Raw genomic sequence first — 5557 nt, forward strand, 5'->3', positions numbered from 1 at the left:
GACACGGCGTGGGCACGGCCACGGCCACGGGCACCCTCCGGCAGCGGGACGGTGGCCGCAGCCTGCCCGGCCCCGCGTCCCGCCACCGTGCTTGGACGCACACCACTTTAGCGGGGTCTGGCTGGCACAGCCATGTCCGCCGCAGCCCCGGGGACCTGGCACGGCCCTGCCTGGCACGTCCCCACCTGGCACAGCCCGGCTCAGCCCTGCAGCCCTTGCGGGAGCCTGCCTGGCACAGCCCTGCCTGGCTCCGCTTGGGGTCCTGCTAAACTTGACCCGGCCTCGAGGTCCCCCCCGACACCTGCTCATTGCTCTCCTGCTCGACCCTGACACCCCTGGCATGGCCTTGCCCAAACCTGGTGCCCCTGCATTGCCCCCCAGCACAGCCCTGCCTGGCCCCTGGCCCCATACTGGGTCCACCTGGCCCAAGCCTGGCTCTGTGGCACTGCCTGCCCTCAGACCGGTCCGCCCTGCCTGGGGACACTGGAGGAGTGACACCTCAAGCATCTTCCAGCACTCGGCTCCAACTCCCCTGGGGAGACATCCCTGGGGCAGGGGGACACGCAGGTGGGTGACGGGAGCAAGCTCCAGGAGCAAAGAGACCTGGAGAAGAGTGCGAGGAGGGCCGGCTTGTTTACGGTGATCTCATCTCAGGTGCAGCTGGGACCCAGGAGGGAGACAGCCCCCAGCACCGGCTCACAGCAGGCAGCAGGAGCTGCCTGGGGCAGGAGGAAGCTGAGGGGCCTGGGACGTAACGGGGGCCACACCAGGGCTGGGCAGCTGGGGGCAGGAGGAGCCCGTGCCTGTAGGCTGCCATCCCAATTTTCTCCCCCCTGTGCAGCCTCAGGAATGGTTTCCCAGGGCTCGTCCCAGGGCCCTGGGTCTCCGCTTCCTCTTGCACCATCCGTGACTCACAGCAGAACTTGGGGATGCAGCTCCCAGTCCTGCAACATCGGGGCTACGGATCCTGGGGCTGGGACAGCCACCCTGGGGGACCCTGATCCACCTCTGCTCCCACCTCCGCTGAGCATCCATCCAGCCCACTGGGTTAAAACGGGGTGTCTGCTACCAGTGTTGGGCAAAGCAGTGCACCCTCACTACTGGTGAGCTCACCCCTCCCTCCAGGAAAGATCTGGGCTCTGTCCCCCTTACTGGGAGGGTATTATCCCCCATTCCCTGCCCATCTCTAGCCCCTGGCTTGCCCATCAGTGTTCCCTTTGCCTCCATCACTGGCAGCTTCTCTGCTTCACCCGGGCACGTTTGCTCCCCGTCAGCAGTGTTTGGTGGTGAATGACTCAGGTTTTATCTGCGGCTTGGCACGGTTCTCCTCTCCCTCCTGGGCGCAGGAGGTAAGAGACTCCCACCACCTCTGGAGGTTTCCCACCTGCTCCTTCCCTGCCTTCGCACACAGGGATCGGGCTCCCAGTCTGCAGCCTTGGTGTGGTGACCAGGACTGAGCTGTCCTGGCCGCAGCACGGGGACACGGGGACCTTCCCTGAGCTGGGCACTGCATCTGGGCTGCTGCATCATGTCTGGTCCCCGGGGTCTTTTGCTTTCACTCACTAGCTTCCATCCTACCTGCCCCACGGGAGCCCTATCGCCTCAGATCTAGAGGAGAAGTCAGCAACAGGCAGCTCTTGGGAAGGGGACATCCCTGCCAAGGCCGGGGACAGGCTGACACCGTGCCCGGGGCCCCAGCCCCTGTGGGCAGAGCTCCGCGGCAGCTCGCTGCAACGCACTACTCATCTGCTGGCGTGTTGAAAGTGCCTGTTGTCCCCCCCGCCCCAAGCGCCCAGCCTCCTTGCAAAGGCAGCGCGGGGCAGGTGAGAAGCCTTTATCTGATTTCCTAAGGGCAGAAAAATCCCTTTGATTTTGCCCCGAAGAGGGGAGCAGGAGGAGGGGGAGCCCCATCCCAGCGAGCAGGTGCGGCTGGCGCACAGCAACTCGCTTTATCACGTCCCAGCCCCGCGCGAGGCTGGAGGGGGCCAAGGGGGTCGTGATGCCCCCAGCATCTATGTGGGAACATCACCTGGGTCCTGCGGCGGAACCCCCCGAGAGGTGCTGGTGGGGCGGGATGGGCAAAGGTAGGCTCCTTGCCTTGTGCTTGTAACAGGGGGGCTGGGACCAGGGGGATGCCTGGGGTTCGCCCCTGCCGCCCAGCTTTTCTCCCAATTGCATAAAAATCCCCTTTTAGCAAGGGGGAAACTGAGGCATAGAGATGCTGAGACCTGCTTAAGCAGCCGGGCGGTGATCGCCTGCTCTCCCAGCTGCAGGAGTTTGCTCACCCCACCTTCTGCAACAAGACCCAAAGGGCCACATCCTTCAGGGGACAAGGCCACAGTGGTGACACTGAGCCAAGGCTATGGGCAACGGGGATGCCACCGCCACCTCGAAGCAGCCTTCTCCACCGCGGCTGATCCTTTGTCTCTGCCTTCCCTCGCCTCTTGCAGCTCACCCCCCCCCCGCCTTTTGTGTTATTACAAATTATAAAACAATTTTTTCCTGCCGTCCCGCATTCTTCTGCCTCCTGCAAGAATTTTAATGTATTTATTTTTGCTATCAGGGGAAAGCGCCGTGTTCCTCGGCCACCCCCGGGCAGCCCTGGCCCCGCTTGGCCACTGATGGAAATTAATGATGGGGGATGCAGCGGGAGAGCAGGCACCCCTGTACCCCTGCAGCAGAGAGGTGGGGGGACAGGTGTACCCCCAACCAGCTGCGGTTTCCCCAGTGGCAAGGTCTGAGTGTGGAGGATGGAGAGCTGGGCTGCAGTGGGGAAGGGTGATGGGGCAGTGGGGAATGGTCCCCAGGAGATGCTGCTGGTTATGGGCTGGGGAGGGGACGGCTGTTAGGTGGCTGGGCAGGGCCAAGGGGTGCTTTGGGGTCCAGCTGCAGGGTGCTGTGATGGGGAATCATGTCCCCATGTAGCAGAACGGCTTTGGGCTTCCCCTGGGGAAGAAGAGACTTCCCCCAGACACCAACCCACCCTGCCCCGTGCGACAGCATCCCCAGTGATCCTCATCCTGTTCCTGGGACACAGCCCCCCCCTCCCCGACCCCCCTCTGCCCCTAAGCTGGTGCCCCGGTGCTGCGCTGAGCTCTGGCTCTCGCTCCCCACCGCATGGCCCCAAGGGCAAGGATGGGGGTGCCCCGCTCCCTCAGCCCCCCTGCCCCACAGCCGCAGGTTGGGGGGGCTCTGGCCGCTGGGAGGGAGCGGACAGGGGGAGGAAGGAACGGGCCTTTCCCGCTGCGGGGAAGCAGTGGCGATTTCCAACCCAAACACCCCAGCGCTCAGCAGCCGCATACTTTCCCAGCGTCCCTCCCCTCCGTTATTCCCGAGGACATTGGTGATCAAACCCAGGTTGGCCCCATCTCCTGCTCCTGCAGTGAGGTCATCGAGCTGTGTTTGTGACATCCCGGCGTCTCCATGGCAGCGCGCTGTGATGTCATAAACCCAGGGTTGCGACCTCACGGCAGGAGGAGAATGATCTTATTAAAACAACATGGTCCCCATCCACAGCCGCTCGCGGCCAGGGGACTCCAGTGCAGCGTAATGGCCGGCAGAGGGGCTGGTGGCAGCCGGGGGGACACTGGGGACGGAGCCCTCCCTGGGGTCGTGTCACCAGTGGGAGCTGGTGGTGACACAAGGCACGATCCAGTTCCCAAAGCAGAGGGCAGCCCGCAGGACTGAGCTCCCTGATCGATGCAAACACGCAAGCCCCGTGGTGCTGGGGTGACAGTGAATTTGGGGACAGCCACGCTAGGGCTCACTGCTCGGGGGTCCCCCAGGCTTGGCTGCAGTGCTGCCCACCTCCAGGGCCGAGTGTCTGGGGCCTTATCGGGGCGCAGAGCTCTTTCATGTCGGGCTGGCGGGCGGCGAGCAGAGCTGACGAGGACCTGTCCCCAGATCAGAGCTGCCCGGCGCTGACAGCGACCGCGGGGCCCGTTCTTAAATTAGACGGGTCCCCCGCCTCCCTCCAGCCAGCACTCCCAGCCCCTGCCCCATGGCTGGACACAGCCTGGGACATCCCTGCCCGCGGCGCTCCGTGTGGCCAGTGTATCCCACACAGACACTGTGCACACTCATGGGCACACACCGTACCCCTGAAGAGGGCTGTTCAGTGGCTGGGCGTCACTCAGGCACCGACAGGCAGATGATGGATGGATGGATGGAGGGGTGAATGGGAGGATGGACAGACGGATGGGTGGGTGGCTAGCTGGGTGGATGGGCAGGTAGGTGTGGGGATGGGTGGGAAGAGTGATGCACGCATTTGTCAATGGATGGATGGGTGAGTGCACAGGCAGCTCAGTAGATGGATGGAGAGATGGCTGTGAGATAGAAAGCTGCATGCAAGTGTGGATGGATGGATGGATGGATGGATGGATGGATGGATGGATGGATGGATGGATGGATGGATGGATGGATGGATGGATGGATGGATGGATGGATGGATGGATGGATGGATGGATGGATGGATGGATGGATGGATGGATGGATGGATGGATGGATGGATGGATGGATGGATGGATGGATGGATGGATGGATGGATGGATGGATGGATGGATGGATGGATGGATGGATGGATGGATGGATGGATGGATGGATGGATGGATGGATGGATGGATGGATGGATGGATGGATGGATGGATGGATGGATGGATGGATGGATGGATGGATGGATGGATGGATGGATGGATGGATGGATGGATGGATGGATGGATGGATGGATGGATGGATGGATGGATGGATGGATGGATGGATGGTTGGATGGATGGACGGACGGATGGACAGGAGAAAGGATGGCCCTAGCACTCCTTAGTGAGCCCCTGTGGCTCTGGACATTGTTTCTTTTTCCCAACAACCTCAGTTTCACACAGCAGCAGCAAAGTCCCAGCTCTGTCCTGGGAGAGAAGGGAACATCCATGTCCCAAGGGGAGAAAATTTGCCTTTCTCTCTGCGCAACAACTCAAGGGCCTGACCTTGTGCCGCTGCAGCAGTGTACCCTCGCTGCTAGCTCAGGATCCACTCTCCACTGCCCAGAGGGGAAACTGAGGCCAGAGAGGACCGGCTTGCAGTGCAGCAAAGCTGAAACCATCCCTCTCTGGGCAGGCACACCACTGTGGCCGGTCCTGCTCCCTCCAGCTCCCCGCACATCCGTCTGTCCGGCCATGGGAAGGACACACATTGCTTGTGCTGGGAGCGATGCTGCTGGGAGGGGGTGTCCTTGGGCCCCCGTGGGCTGTAAACATGATGTCATGTGGCAGCATACACAGCCCGCTCTGTGCACGGGTCCCCGAATGGGCTTCACAAGTTCTGCGTGGGAGGCATCAACCGTGGCCCACAGCCAAGGGAACTGGAGTCGGGAGATAAAATCAGGTTTGCTTTGGGCTGGAGCAAACAGCCTTTTGCAGGAGGAGTAAGGGACAGGGAGAGCTGCTGGAGGAGGGGGACACCTCCCTGCCTCGGAGGGCTTGGCGGGGAGCAGAGGAGATGGGGGACGCCCCAGAAAAGCCCAGTGCTGGTCTTGCCGGTCCCAGGTCGGCTCCCTTCGCGCCTACTT

This window comes from Aptenodytes forsteri, unplaced genomic scaffold (genome assembly GCF_000699145.1).
Source record: "Aptenodytes forsteri isolate BGI_AS27 unplaced genomic scaffold, ASM69914v1 Scaffold255, whole genome shotgun sequence".
Lineage (NCBI taxonomy): Eukaryota > Metazoa > Chordata > Aves > Sphenisciformes > Spheniscidae > Aptenodytes > Aptenodytes forsteri.